The 15,911-nt window shown below is 45.1% G+C and overlaps 1 long non-coding RNA gene across 1 annotated transcript; it reads left to right on the top strand.

The window, feature by feature from the left end:
• Positions 1–1,103: 1,103 nt before the first annotated feature.
• On the top strand, positions 1,104–13,785 carry LOC107402842 (uncharacterized). The gene is made up of 4 exons (XR_006067929.2): positions 1,104–8,084; positions 8,382–8,623; positions 8,982–9,042; positions 9,806–13,785. It is a non-coding gene; the product is annotated as an uncharacterized LOC107402842 (long non-coding RNA).
• Positions 13,786–15,911: the final 2,126 nt, after the last annotated feature.

Raw genomic sequence — 15,911 nt, 5'->3', positions numbered from 1 at the left:
TTTTTTTTTTTTTTTTTTTTTTTTTTTTTGCAACCTCTGGCTTCTGGGAGAAATATTATCCTTTCTGCAGGGTAACTCCAATTAAACTCTTTGACACTTACATTGGTTTGCACTCCCACCAATAGTTAATGAGGGCTCGCCTCTTCTCACATCCTCACCGACCTTTGTTGTCACTTGTTTTTGTAGTCTTAACTGTTTCTGACTAGGGTAGATTAAATCTAAATGTAGTTTTAAGTTGCATTGCCCTAATGATTAAGTGGATCAAATACTTTAAAAACTATTCTTAGCATTTGTGTTTGTTCTTTTGAAAATGTTCTGTTCATTTCCATAGCCCACTTTAAAATTGAATTGTTTTCTTGGTGTTTAATTTTTTGAGTTCTTTATATACCTTAGACACTAATTCTCTGTAACATACAGATGTGAAGACTCATGCTCTACCCCCGATTCTGTATGTTGATTCCAGTTAATTAGCAGTTTCTCTTGCAGAATAGAAACCTTTTAAGTTGATGAAGTCCTACTTGTTGATTGGTGGGCCTATTTTCTGAGAAAGTCATTATCTGAGCCTGTCCTGAAGTGTGCTCCCTAGAAGTTTCAGAGTTTCAGGTCTCAGGTGTCACATTAAGATCGTTGATCCATTTGGAATTGATTTTTGCACAGGGTGAGAGATAAGAATCCAATTTTAATCTACGTTTGGATACCCAATTTTCACAACACCTTTTGGTAAGGATGCTGTCTTTTCTCCAGTGTGTATTTATGACACTTGTCAAAAATCAGGTGGCTGGGCTAGGGAGCCTGCATGGGACCAGACTAAGCATTCTGCATATGTGTGATGGTTGTGTGGCTTAGTCTACTTGTGGGACTCCTGGCAGTGGGTACGGGGCCGGTTCCTAATGCTTTGGCTGGCTTTTGGGAACCTCTTCCTAATGCTGGGTTACCTTGCCCAGACTTAATACAAAGCAGGGAGCTTAGTCCTGCCTCAACTCGATAGGCCATGCTTTGTTGGCACGCATGGAAAGCCTGCCATTTTCTGAACAGAGGTGGAGGAGGGGTGGATTAGGAAGAGGGGCAGAGGGGAGGTGGGGGAGGGAATGGGAGGAGTGGGGAGGAGAAGCTGTAGTTAGATTGTAAAAAAAAAATGAAAAATTTAATTAATAAAAAACTGAAAAAGAATCGGGTGGCTGTAGGTGCATGTACTTATATCTGGGTCTTTAGTTCTATTTCCACTGGTAAACTGGGCCGTTTATGCGTCAGGTACAATACTATTTTCATTTCTGTGGCTCTGTAATCTTTGAAATCAGGCATGGCAATACTTGCAGCGGCATGTGTATTGCTCAGGATTCTTTGTGCTACTCATATGAGATTCAAGATTGTATTTTCAATATCCATGAACAATTGCTCTGGGATTTTGGTGGAGATTACATTGAGTCTGTAGATCGCTTTTGATAGGATGGCCAGTTTGTTTTACAGTATTCATCCTATTAATCTACTTGCATGGAGGTCTCTCCAGCTTCTGGTGTCTTCTTTAAGTTCTTCATTGTTTTAAAGTTTTCATTTTATAGGTCTTTCATTTCCTTGATGTATTAGTTATTTTTCTGTTGTTATGATAAAATACTATTCCCAAAAGTGACTTAGGAAAGAAAGAATTTATGTTGGGTTTATGGTTCCAGAGGGATAGAGTCCATCATGGCAGGAAGGCATAGCGGCATCAGGCAGCATCAGGCAGCTGGAGCAGGAAGCTGAGAACTCACATCCTAGCCATAAGCAAGAAGCAGAGAGAACAGTTTGGAAGTAGGGCAAGGCTTTAAGCTCTCAAAGCCTTCCCATAGTGACATAGTTCTTCCAGCAAGGCCATACTTCTTCAACCTCCCTAAACAGTGTCACCAACTAGAACCAAGTATTCAAATACCAGAGCCTGTGGGAGATGTTTCTTACTTAAACAAGCACAGTTGGTTAGGTTTCTTCCAAGGTATTTTATTTATTTAAGTTTAAGGATATTGGGAAGGTATATTTGTCTTTGGTATATAGCAAGGACATTGATTTATGTATGTTGATTTTGTGACCTGCCACCTTGCTGAAAGTGTTTATCAGATCTAGGGGAGTCTTTGGGGTCTTTCAGTTACAGAAAAATTATATGCAAATAGGGGTACTTTGACTTCTTTTTAATTCCTTCTCTTGTCTTAACACTCTGGCTAGTACTTTAAGCACTATATAGAATTGGAGTGGGGAACGTGGATACCCTTGTTTTCTGATTTCAGTGGAACTTACTCCAGTTTTTATCTATTTAGCTTTGTGATGAATAGCTTATTGTGTTGAGATACATTCCCTTCACCCTAGTCTCTCTAGGGTTTATTTTTATCATGAATAGGTATTAGTTTTTGTCAAAGTTCTTTTCTGTATCAACTGAAACCATCATATATATGTATACATATATGTTACTATGTATTTTATGTAATTTTAGGTAAATACAACATAATATGATTCACTACTAATTTTTCAAATTATTTGTTCCCCCTTGTTCTGTATTATTCTTCCTCTTCCTTCCCCAGTCAAAAGTCCACTCCTTGTTTTTCCCATTTTGCTCTTCAGAGCACTCTTATCCTACTATTTTTCTCTCTAGTGATTGTCCCCCACCACATGGTGCTTTTTTAAATTCCTGGTTACTGCAATTATTCAAGGTTACATATCACATCTGAAGATTTGGGGCTAGAAACCATAGATGACAGACAACATACAGTGTGTGTTGTTCTGATCTGAGTTACTCTACTCAATATAGTATTTTATAGTTCCATTTCCCTGCAAATTTCATTACATACATTTTCATTATTCATTCATCAGTTACAGACATCTAAGATTTCCTAGCAATCTTAGTTTGGGTTGCTATTGCTGTGAATAGACACCATGACCACAACAACTCTCTTTTTTGTTTGTTTGTTTTGTTTTTGTTTTTTGAGACAGGGTTTCTCTGTGTAGTTTTGGAGCCTGTCCTGGAACTCACTCTGTAGACTGAGTTGGCCTCGAACTCACAGAGATCTGCCAGACTCTGCCTTCCGAGTGCTGGGATTAAAGGCATGCACTACTACTACCGGGCTCCACAGCAACTCTTATAAAGGAAAACATTTAATTGGGTCTGGCTTACAGTTTCAGAGATTTAGTCCATTATCTTCATGGTAGCATGCAGGCAGATGTGGTGCTGGAGAAGGAGCTGAGAGTTCTACATCTTGATCCACAGGGAGCAGAATCAATTGTGTCCTACACTGGGTGCAGTAGAATCAGAATCAGCTGTGTCCTACACTGGGCGTCTCTTGAGCATAGCATAGCATTCCTCAAAGCCCACCTCCACAGTAACACACTTCCTCCAACAAGGATATATCTATTCCAACAAGGCCACACCTCCTAATAGTACCACTCCCTTTGGGCCAAGTGTTCAAACACCTGAGTTTATGGGGGCCATACCTATTCAAACCACCACACTAGCTATTGTGAATAGAGTGGCAGTGAACACTACTGAGCAAGCATCATGGAACAGGATGTTTTTGGACATGTGCAAAGGAGTATTATAGTTGTGTAATATGTTAGACTTATTCCTAGATTAGTGAGAATTCTTAAAACTCTTTCCAATGTGGCTCTACCAGTTTTGAATCCCCCAACAGTGAATGAGGGTTCCCTTTTCTCAAATTACTCAACAGTATTTGTTGGTGGTTGTTTTGTTGATCTTAGCCATTCTGAGTAGTGTAAGATGAAATCTTAGAGTTGTAATTTGAATTCCTCTAATTGCTAAGATTATGAACATTTTACAGCCATTTTTATTTCTTTTGAGAATTCTGTTCAGGTCCATAGTCTATTTTAATTGGTCATTTGTTTTCATAACTCTTTATTTTTAAGTTCTTTGTATATTTGGGATATTAATCCTCTGTCAGATGTCTCTCTGGCCAAGATTCTCGCCTACTCTGTGAGTTTCTTCTTCACCCAATTGGTTGTTCTCATGGCTGTACAGAACCTCTTTAGTTTTATGAGGTGCCACTTGTCAGTTGGCCTTATTTCTGGGCAAAGTGAGTCCTTTTCAGAAAGTCATTTCTTACACCTGTCTCATGCAGGATACTTGCCAAATTTTCCTCTCTAAGTTTCAGTATTTTGGGTTTCACATTGAGTTCTTTGGTTCACTTGGAGCTCTTTTTTCTTTGAGCTGGGTGATTTCAACGAGTCTAGTTTCACTCTTCTACAGGTTTTCCCAGCACCATTTGTTGAAGATGCTGCCTTTTGTCCAGTGTGTGTTTTGGCATCTTTGTTGGAATGGAGATGTGACAGCTGTGTAGGGGATTACTGAATTTGCTCCCTGACATGAACAAAGAATTGAATGACTAGGAAAGACAGAAGACAAAGCCACCGAGAAGGAGAAAACAGCAGCTTTATCCTGTCAGGATGGCAGAAGCCTAAGGCTAGAAGTCCACTAAACCAAGGCTGAATTGGGTACTTTATAGGGCCCTTGGTTCCTCTTCTTTCCCCTACTGGTCCTGTCTAGATACCTGCCATTTCCTCACAGAGTTGTCTGGGAACAAAAAGCAACCATCTTATAGAGGCTGCTTTTGTTTTCCTTGTTTACCTATGTCCCTCTAACTTTGCTTAATATCCTGTGGTGGTTTGAATAAGAATGGCCTCCATAAGCTCATATATTTGAATGCTTAATCACCAGGGAGTGACACTCTTCAAAAGGATTATAAGGATTAGGAAGTGTGGCCTTGTTCAAGGAAGTGTGTCACCAGGGGTGGGCATTGAGGTTTCAAAGGCCCATGCCAGGCCCAGTGTCCCTCTTTCTGCCTACAGATAAGGATATTGCTCTCAGGTACTGCTCCAGTGCCTCTCTGCATGCTGTCGTGTTCCCTGCCATGGTGATAATGGATTAAACCTCTGAAACAATAAGCAAGCTCCCAATTAAATGCTTTCTCTTGTAAGAGTTGCCTTGGTCATGGTGTCTCTTCATAGCAATAGAACAGTGACTAAGACATACCCCCTCTCAGGGATTGATACTGACTGCTGTTGGAGGAGTGGGTGTTGACTGCTTTACTTACTTTCTGCTCAGAGGAAGTGGAATCTAGAGGTGTCAGTTCAAGTGAGGGGTGGTCCAGAGTGCTGTGGCCAGATTCTAGTGGGCAGTGTATCAGGGGCTCCATCTACAGGACCTTCTGTAGTAGGTATGTGGTGTAAATAGTTTGAGTGAAGTTATGTCACTTGGGGTACATACTAATGCTTCCTCGAAGAGCCATAGACTATCTAACAATACCCCCACCCCCCAAGTACCAAGCCTGAGAAACTTCCTTTCCTGTTGTTGGTCAGGGGAGTCCAAGAGACTCCCAAAACAATATAGGCTATTGCTATTGCCTTTGCTCCCAGAAGTTGAAGATAAATCCCTAGTGTTGATGACATCTTGTTCTTCAGACACAGGACTTGGAGGATTTGAGCTGAACCTGACCTGAAAGCATCTTCCCTGAGGACTAGCTTTCATAATAATGGAAGGTGCTATGCAAGCTGCTGAAAGAAGGAAGCAGTCAATAGTCCTACCAGTCTGTGAGGCCTGTGACAAAAACATGACCAGCATTGTTAAGGTATCTAAGTGCAGTGGTGACACTCACATTCTGGTGGCAACCAGCTGTTGTCTAATTGGACTTCAAGCCCTGCTAAACAGTGGAGAAATCATGTCTTGGACTGTAAACCCAGCCAACTACCTGTTGCTAATGAGGTCATGGATCTTCAAGGAGAACCTGTTGATGCCATGTCTGGTAACAGTAATTCACCTAACGGCATTCTAAATATTTGCCCTTATACCCACAGATAAATGTAGCTCTCATCTCTCATCAAAGAAGTCTCTCTTTGCAAAAGACCGAGACAATTACAGAAAACTGCAACTGACGAAGATGCAGAGAACAACTGAGTGTAGGATGCCCAACCCAAATTGGTGCATCTGCCACACAACCCCCATCTCTGAAGTTCATGGACCATCATAGAGGGCATGGAAAGATTTCAAGAGCCAGAGGACCACGAAGTTTGCTGTGGGATTGTGTCTACTAGAAATGACAGGGAATGATACCCATGATACCTCAAAAATATGGCTGCCAATGGACCTGAATAATGACCACACCAATAGGCATGCTTACTCTGAAGGGGAAATCTCATAGGACCCCTAGACAAAGAACTACAGGCAACTAATGATTACTGAAAAAGGGATAATTAGTCTTCCCCAAGGAATGAGCCTCTAAATTTGTTATCCACAAGGGATCAACCCTGAAAACCATATACATACAAGTAACAGTAAATAGACTCAGAAGATGGTATTTATATATTTATGTATATGAAAGAATAATAATAAAAAGAGGCCATGAATTTGAGAGAGAGTTAGGGGCAGACATGAGAAAGACTAGAGAGAGGAGGAAGAAATGATATATTTTAGATTTTTTAAAATTGTAAAAGAAAAGAAAAGAAAAGAAAAGAGCATGGCAGAGAGAGATGAAGCTCAACTCATGACCCTTATCTCTTGCATAACTTTCTGGTCTTCCTTAATGGTGATTCTATCCGGGAGTTAAATAGTCCTTTTTTATATGCCTACATATCTAGAACTTGTGTAGTTATTGATGTCTATAAACATACAAATTTGTATGTGTGAACTTTATCTAAAGGAACTAAGCAGGACAAATGAAACAGAATTCAGAAAAAAATATCTTAAGCAATTTCAGTGATTGAACTGCCTCTTTTCTTTCCATCCTTCCCCCTTCCTTCCTTCCTCTCTTTTCCTCTGTTCATTCAGCTCTTTCCCCCAGTCTCAATCCCTCGCTGCCTTTCTCTTCTTAGTGATGTGAAGATAGTTGTGTGGTTCACCAGTTTTCTTCATTAGTATCCTCTTGCCTCAAAGATCTCTTGGGCCAATGGAATACTTTTATGCCAAATCCCTGTGACTTAAGGAAACTCACTAGCGGCAGTGTAGAGGTTTGCTGAAATGTTTGCATTTGGTGAATATCCTGGCATGTACTCAAGAGGGACTGGCTAGCCTTGGACAAGATCCTGTTGCATTTTCCCAGGGATCAGGTGTGCATCCTGACTGTCTCTTGAGAGCATGTTGGAATCAGGAAAGGTATGAGCATCAGTCTCTGCAAGGCTCAAAATACCTCATGGAGAGAGTGCCTACAGAAAGCAGATGTGCTCTGCAGTGGCTGCTCACTGTTGCTCTCCTTGTCAAAATGGACATAGTAATTGGAGATGGGGTCCTGGCTCTTGAGTGGGGTATGTTCATATGCTTGAGGTGAGCAAGGACATGTCTTTGATCTACTATACAATAGTCCATCGAGCAGCATGTGGCAGGTGAGAAGGTCGAGGTCAGTGCTTGGCTTTGTTGAGCTGTGCAGCTGTCCTTGTCCCATATGTGGGAGCAGAGTCGGGTCACTATGGGGAAGCACGTGTCCAGAAAATAGGGTTTGCTGACCTAATTGTGGGCAGTTGAAAGTGCTGCATTATTGTTGAAATGAACGGTGACTTTCTCTCTGAGTTCAGCCCTCTCCTCCACATTATGCTGCTGCTTTTGCTGCTGTAACAGCAGTGGTGAAGAAAGAGGTAATGTTTGGCCTTCCAGTGGGACAGATTGGGAGCAGTAGTGGTACGGCAATCGAAAACATTAGAAGACGCTTTCTGAGGGCAATTTTAGGTTATTCTTAAAGATACTCCCTAACAGATTCATGGTATACGTTCCTATTGGACTTCTTTTGCTGCTGTAATTAAGAAAAATGTCTAGCCACAGGTATACAATGATTTCAAACAGAACCCCTTTTGATAGTACCAAACCAGAGTCAAAAATGTCCTTCCTTCACCCGGAGCTTCTCTCTCCCCTTTAGTGTGTCTCCCCCCCCCCCCCCCCGCCCCCAGAGTAACATGGCATCAAACAGATGGTTCCTTGGCATCCAGGGATTTTGTGCTCTGTTTTATATGTGTGCCCTGACTTCCCTAGATGATGGAGTACACGCTGTGAAAGAAGTAAGCTGTTTCCTCCCAGGTCGCTTCTGGTCGAGTGTTTTCTCACAGCAGTGCAGACCCTGAGATTCCCGGTATGTACTTCTTCCCATGGCCAGGCCTCAAATCCAGTCAGAAAATATATGTGTGCGTGTGTTTATATATCTGTATAAAATTAGTGGGAATTACATACATGTATATAATGAAAGGTGATTATGTGTAATCCTCAATTTCCTTCTCCAAATTCTGTCATGTTCCTCTAGCATGCCCCCTCTTGACTTCCCCTCAGCTCAATTATTGCTCCCCATAGGAAACCGGGCAGTAGAAACCCCTCAAAAACGATTCTCCTTCTCCCTGCCGCTATCAGTTGTCAGTAGCTTTTCTTCTTTAAGGGTGAATCCAGAAGAGCGCCCCTGTGAGTTTGGGCTGGCACACACAGCTTCTGTCAGTTCGTGAGTGTGGTCACCGGGGCATGGCCAGAAGACAGCACTTTCTAAGTGGCAGCGGTCACGACGGAGATGCAAGATTGCTCAGAGGGCTGAGAGTGAGAGACTTTGCTCTCTTTCAGAGAGGTGCTGAGATGCAGCTTGGGGAGTAGAATCGGTAACCAATGATGGTGGTCCCGGTGAGAATGGTGAGCGAAGTTTACCACAGTACATGCTTGTATAGAGTTGGCTCCTTGGGCAGTTTACCTGTGCGTGTGCGTGCGCGTGCGCGTGTGTGGTGTTTCTCTTTCTGTATGTGTGTAATAGCAGTTAATAAAAAAGGCCATGAATTTTAAAGAGAGCAAATAGGAGTATACAGGAAGGTTTGGAGGGAGGGAAGGGAATGGAGAAATATTGTGGTTACATTATAATCTCAACTGTAAAAGGAAAATTAATGAAGAATTAACTTAAGAAGGCACTAGAAGGTGAAAAAAATAAAGAAAGCAGGCTGGGCAAGCCATGAGGAGCACATTAGTGAACAGCACTCCTCCATGTTCTCTGCTTCAGATCCTGCCTCCAGGTTCCTGCCCTGACTTCCCTAGATGATGGACTACACGCTGTGAAAGAAGTAAGCTGTTTCCTCCCAGGTCGCTTCAGGTCGTGTGTTTTCTCACAGCAGTGCAGACACTGAGATTCCCAGTATGTACTTCTTCCCATGGCCAGGCCTCAAATCCAGTCAGAAAACAATTGGCTGCTCCAAAGCAGTCTTGTCAGTACTGCACAGGTAGCAGCATCTTGCCCTTTAGGGTGCTTTATAGTACTAGGGATCCAGAGCTGGGTAAGGCCATTGATGTCTGCTTTCTCCACAGCTTGCACGGGACCTTCCAGCACTATGAACACCAGCCGGCAGAGAGGAAACTTCCAGCTTAGTTCTAGCTTGATGTATATGTCCTGTATGCAAGGTCTGGGGTTTCATCAGTAATAGGGTCTTGCTGTCTAGTTCCGGTGGGTGACCTACCAAAGGCGGTACCCTCCATTGTTTTGGGAGCCTCTAGCCAACAACTCAGAAGGAAATAGCCCACAACTGGTGGTGAAATTTTTGTTTCGAAATCTGTGGCCTTTGTGAGCAGCATTATCCATTCATTTAGGGTACCTCCTTTCAAAAGTTTCAGCTCTCTGATTGGACGTTAAGCCCTGCTCAATAGGAGGGAAGTCACGCCTGGTACTGAAGACCTAGCCAGCTACCCAGAGCTAGTGAAGTCGTGGATCTTGGAGGAGAACCTACAACCACCACTCTACTAAAGTAGCATAATACCTACCTGTACTCTAAATCCTTATACTCACGGGTAAGTGTAGTCCTCACTTACCATGAATTTTATTTCTTTTTGCAGCAGACAGAGACTATTACAGAAAACAACGACCCATCAAACTGCAGAGTTCGGGAGCCTGGTTCCAATGGATACATCTACAAAGCAACTACATCTAAGGCTCTGGGAATATTTCGGGAGAGGGGGCAGAATGATTCTAGGAACTAGAGATTCAGGGAACAAGCTGTGAGGCTGTCTCCTAGTAATGCCAGAAGGTACACATTATGTCTCAGCAATGTGACTGCCCAAACATGAGCTGAGCAAGGACACCAATAGACATGTCTGATTGGACAGGGGCAAGCGGAACTAGGCCTCAGCCCTAGAAAAGCAAACAGGTAACTAAGGAATACTGAGAGCTGGAGAAAGAGTCTTCCCCAGAGAAAAGTAGCAATTGTTAATCCTGTACCAAATGATCAGTCCTGGAAACATACATACAAGTAGCATGATACAGACTGAGCAGGTTGTATTTAAAAATATATATGTATATACATGAACACATACACAGATGCTTGAAGAAACAGTTAATGAAAAACGCCATTTGAAAGATCAGGGAGGACTATATGTGAATCTTTGGAGGGAGGAAAGGAAGGAAAGATGTGATTACAATAGCAAAAAAATTACATTTTTTAGTCACTTTCTCAATTCAGTAAGTCTCTGCATGGCTGTTGCCTGTGTCCTAAGTTTTGGTTGACCTTTTCCCACAACCCCATTGCCCGTAGCACCATCCCCGTTTAAACCTTTCTAGCCCCAGAGTCCCCCCAACTCCACGTTCATGTCACATGCACTGTCCCTCCCCTCAAGACCTCCTCTCATGGCTCCTTTCCTGTCCCCTGACTTCTGCAGACACTAACTCCTATTTAAACACAGAAATGGAAAACTAAGACGCTAGGGTCCACATGCCAGACAACATAGGCGGCTTCTGTGGCTATTTTGACAGAAATGCCAAAAGCATACACTGGAGAACAGGCAGCCTTCCTCGTTGACACATAGTCCTGGAAAACTAGATATACACGTGTAGAAGACTAAACCTGCATCCCTATCTTCCATCCTGAAGAAAAATCAGTTGCATCCCTATCTTCCATCCTGAAGAAAAATCAGTTCCAACTGGATCAAAGTCCTTCATATGAGACCTGAAACTCTGAACATGCCAGAGGGAAATATAGGGAAAATTCCTCAAGAGAAGGGTATGTATAGCCAAGAACCTTCTTAAAAGGTTCAGTAGCTCAGGAAATGGGCTCCATATTTGGCAGATGGAATCATGAGGCATTAACAACATTCTCCACAGCAAAAGCCAGCAAATTGCTGGAGTGAAGAGACAGCATTCAGAATGGGTAAAAAATATTTGCTACATATCCATCAGGCAGAAAATTAATGAATACATGGATTCCAACAACTATAAGAGAACCAAACAAGTCAAAAATCCGTGATTAAAACAAACACATTTCTCATGCATACTATATGACATGCATGTAAACAAGAGGGAGACTGTGATAAGAATAAGGAGACTAGTAGGTGGGAAGAATGTAATGAGGAGAAAAAAGAGTGTATGAGGTTGAAAATGGCTAAGGAACACTTTGAACATAAAGGGTATTAGACCCATTGCTATTTGCAATGTGTGTACACCATTTAAAAATGGGTGAATGGGTCTGGCCCACCTCCTGAGGCCATGCTACAGCTGTGCCATACTGCTCTGGGGGGCCTGCACAGCCAGCTGGGGCCATGGTGACCTCCGGGGACCGGCTGCTGCAGAGGGCCATGTCTGGGTCCATTCTGCTGCTGCAGCCAGTCTGTGTTATGTCCAATGGTGACCTCCGAGGCCAGGCTGCTGCAGAGGGCCATGTCTGGGTCCATTCTGCTGCTGCAGCCAGTCTGTGTTAAAGTCCATGGCCCATTTCACCCCCAAAGGTGGCACCGATGCCCAGGTGTGGGCTCCTAGCTGTGGCTATGTTGGTGCCCGAGGCCCATGCCACTGCTGGGGCCATGCCGATCTGGGTGTCCTGAGCTGCAACACAGGGTCATGGTAAAGTCTGGGCCTGAGCTGCTGCCAAGGGCCATGTCTGGATCTGGGGTCCTGCAGCAGCCAGGGTCTAAGTTGATGCCCATGGATGGCTTCAGTTGCCACAGAAGTCCATACAGATTCCCAGGGTCCAAGCCACCACCTGACGTCATGTAGGTCTCTGAGGCCCATGCTGCAGATGGGGCCATACAGATCTTAGTGGGCTGGCCTGCTACCCAGTGCCCTGGTGACAACTGGTTAGGGCTTCAGCTGAGGGCCATGTCTGGGTCGGTGGTCTTAAGGCGGCCAGTTGCTGTGCTGATGTCCCTGGCTCCTGTTACCATCAAAGGTCATGCAGATGCCAGGAGTCTGGGCCACCACCTGGGGCCTTGTTGGTGTTGAAGGGCCACACTGCCACTGGGGCCATGATGATCTGAGTGGCCTGGGCTGCTCCCTGAGGCCATGGTGACATCTAGGCCCCTCTGCTGCTGAGTCCCATGTCTGGGTTCCTGAGTCTAAAACAGCCAGGGGTCTGTGTTGAAGTCCCTGGCCTGTGTTGCCACCAAAGGTTGGAGTCTGAGCCACAAAGCTGTGGGCTGGATGGTGTCCGAGGACCGTGACACTGCAGGAGCCATGCTATCTAAGCAGCCTGTGCTGCCAACCAGGGCCATGATGTTGTCTAGGTCTGAGCTGCTGAGGGCCCTGTCTGGCTTCGGGGTCCTGCTGCAGCTGGGATCTGTTGATATCTGGGGCCTGTGTTTCCACAGGGGCCATATGAGAACCATGCATGATGAAAGCCAAGGGTCAGGCTGAGCCAGCCCTGCCCTAAGCTGGCCCTGGCCCTCGCTGGACACTGCAGCAAAGAGCTGGCCCCAGCACTTGGGAGAGATGGCCCTACCGCTCACCATGGGTGTGGGAAAGCTGGCCCTGATGGCATGGGCATGAGAGCGGGCTCTGCTGCACACCTGAATGGGGCGGCCCCAGTGGCCAGGTCTGACTAGTTCAACTACCACCCAGGCCCACATCCAGGGTTTGGGGTTGGCTCACCCTAACATCTGCCCCATCTATGACCTGCCAGAGCATGTGAAGGGACGGGTCCTGTGGAACATTAATCACAGCGTCTCCATGACTGGGGGCGCCCTCCTGAAAACTAAGAGGCATTGCAGAGAGGGTCTAGTGAAGAATGTGTACCAGAAACCGGAAGTCTTGAACGAACCAGACCATTGCAATGAACATTGTCAAATAAAGCTGATAGGACCACAGGGTATACTGTGTGACACTGAGGCTCCCATTGCCACCAAGACACATGAAGAGGTGTTGGAGAGGCAGAGAATACGGAGGAGCAAAGTGCTTTTATTTATTTATTTAATCTGTCCATGGATGTTAACAAAATGGCTGGCCTCCCATGGATATCATCTTGTAGTAAGACAACACCTTGCCTTGTATTAAGGCTGTGAAAGGCAGTCCAGTGTGAGGAGTAGGGTCCCCCAAGTCTGCAAGAGTCAGGGACAGCTCCTGCTCCACTGTTAGTCCACAAGAACACGGAGGTACACAACTGTTGCATATATACAGAGGGCCTAGGTCAGTCCCATGCAGGCTCCCTGGTTGTTGCTTAAGTCTCTGTGAGCTGCTGTGAGCCAGGTGAGTTGATTCTGTGGGTTTTCTCATGGTGTCCTTGACCTCTGTGCCCCCTACAATCCTTCCCTGCTCTGTTCAGCAGGATTCCCTGAGCTCAGCCTGATGTTTGGCTGTGGGTCTCTGGGTCTGCTTCCACCAGGTACTGGATGAAGCCCCTCTGATGACTATTGACTAGGCACCAATCTATGAGTGTAGCAGACTATCCTTAGGCAGTGTTACATTGACATTTTTTTTTCCACACACGTCTGGTTCTATCCTAGGTCTCTGGGCTGTCCAGCCTCTAGATTCTGGCACTCCAGGCAGTGTCAGGGGTGGGCTCCCTCTCGTGACATTGTTTGTTTGGTTTGGTGTTAATTTTCTTTTTCAATTTCCTTTTTTTTTTTTTTTTTTTTTTTTTTTTTTTTTGGTTTTTCGAGACAGGGTTTCTCTGTGTAGCTTTGCGCCTTTCCTGGAACTCACTTGGTAGCCCAGGCTGGCCTCGAACTCACAAAGATCCGCCTGCCTCTGCCTCCCGAGTGCTGGGATTAAAGGCGTGCGCCACCACCGCCCGGCTCAATTTCCTTTTGAGTGGGGGATGATAAGAGGGTGAAGGGCAGATATCGACTGGGAAATGACTGGAATGGGGGTGGATGGTGTAAAAATTCCCAAAGAAACACTGAGGAAAGGATGTGTAAAAGGAAAAGCAACAGTTCTGGGAGGAGCCCTCAACTTGATCCCAGGAGGTACAATATAAACAAACTATGAATGTGAAAAATATACAGAACATGGGTGAATAGGGCTGGAGACATGGCTCAGAGGGTAAGGGTACCTTTTCCTCTTGCATAGCACCAAGTTTTATTCCCAGCACCACAAGCCAGCTCACAACCCTCTGTGACTCCAGTTCCAGGGATCTGACCGCCTCTTCTGGCCTCTGATGCTGCAGGCACTCATGAATTGCACACACATACACGGAGGCAAACAGCAGTCATACGTACAAAAATAAAAATCAATAAATCATTAAAACATGATACCCCGGGGGTTTGCTAAACGTAAGAAAGTATGCATATGCCTTTGCCTAAGATGTTGGTGCAGTTGAGCAATCCTGTGTCCATGTTGTTTGTAAGTAAACAGTGGTTGATGTAGGAAGTGATAGACGCACACGTTTACATTCACAGTGGGAAAATCAATTTCTTAGAGGAGAAAACGTGAGGAGAGGAGATGGGAATACAAAGCCACTTTTTGGAGCACATGAGCATGTGACGTGTGGAGGAAGAGCAGCACAAGAAGATGGGGGAACGCAGGAGGCAGCTGTGCTCTGCAGAGTCCTTGCTAATGAGAGGACCACACGGTTAGAGGAAGGCTGTTGGGAGTGCTCCTGCTCAAAGCTATCACAATCCTGAAGAAAACGGGTGTCTGGGGCACAGAAAGGGGTGCAAGCCACGGGAGAGGGGAAGCAGCACCACCTGACCAACTTAGCAGGAAGGCTTGTCAACAAAGAGCAGCACACTTGAGAAAGAACAGATGACGGAGAGGGGGTCTTATATAAAACTGAGTTGCATAAAACACAGAGTTGCATGTGGATGGAACAAACCACACGGCATGAAGCAAAGTGGAAAGGTGCGAGAGTACAGAGACTGCGCCCTAACGTTAACATTTGGAAGCATTAAAGAGATTAGGGACACTAGGAGAGCCGCTGTGTTAAAGGTACAACCCTACTTAAAAAGAAATACCGACAACCCACATTTTTATATCTGGTTACGGTGAGGAGGAAGGTTTAGTCGAACCAGAGATGCATAGAGATCAGGACTGAGGTTCGAACCCCCGAGATCTAGAATGATGAATACACGGTAATGTGGAGGGGCAGGATGGATGAAGACCTGCGTTCATTGAGGATAATTCTAGATCCTGGATGCACGTGTTTCTGTCCCTCTGAGTCCAGATTCTTAGACCTGGAGGAAGGTGAGGGTGGATGGCTTGTTGAGAGAGACAAGAGAGAAGGGTGCTACAGGACAGTCAGCTGTTGGGGTTGTCTTTCTCCTCAGCAGAGGGAGGAAGGGGAACTTTTCAGGAAGGAGCAGGGAAGCTGTGCTCCTGGAATGACTTCAGATGGAGTCCCACAGAGGACTACCACTCTTGTAGTGCACAGAGGATGGTGCTTGTTCTTGGCCTCCGGGAACACACACAAAGCAATCGCTTCCTGGCCGTTGTGGTGCACACTTGAATCCTCCTGGTCCCTTCCCACGGTTTGCTGAGCTCTGTTACACACACAGAGCATGAGCTCTTGGGAGTGCTGTGTATATTTTGGGGGGTGGAGGGGTGTTGAGAAGCAGCAGAGACAAGGTGAGCTTTACCTTCCTGAAGGGCCATTCCTCTCTGGGGTCGTCTCCAAAGGAAACAGGCATCTGGAGTCCCTCGGTGGCTGTGAAACATGGAGGACTCACTGGCACATGGGACCTCAGGAGTGCAGAGGATGGATGCAAACACTCCTTGTCAATACTGACTGAATGCCTCCCAAGG

The sequence above is a fragment of the Peromyscus maniculatus genome, chromosome X, assembly GCF_049852395.1.
Source record: "Peromyscus maniculatus bairdii isolate BWxNUB_F1_BW_parent chromosome X, HU_Pman_BW_mat_3.1, whole genome shotgun sequence".
NCBI lineage: Eukaryota > Metazoa > Chordata > Mammalia > Rodentia > Cricetidae > Peromyscus > Peromyscus maniculatus.
This window is presented reverse-complemented; position numbering and strand designations above follow the sequence as displayed.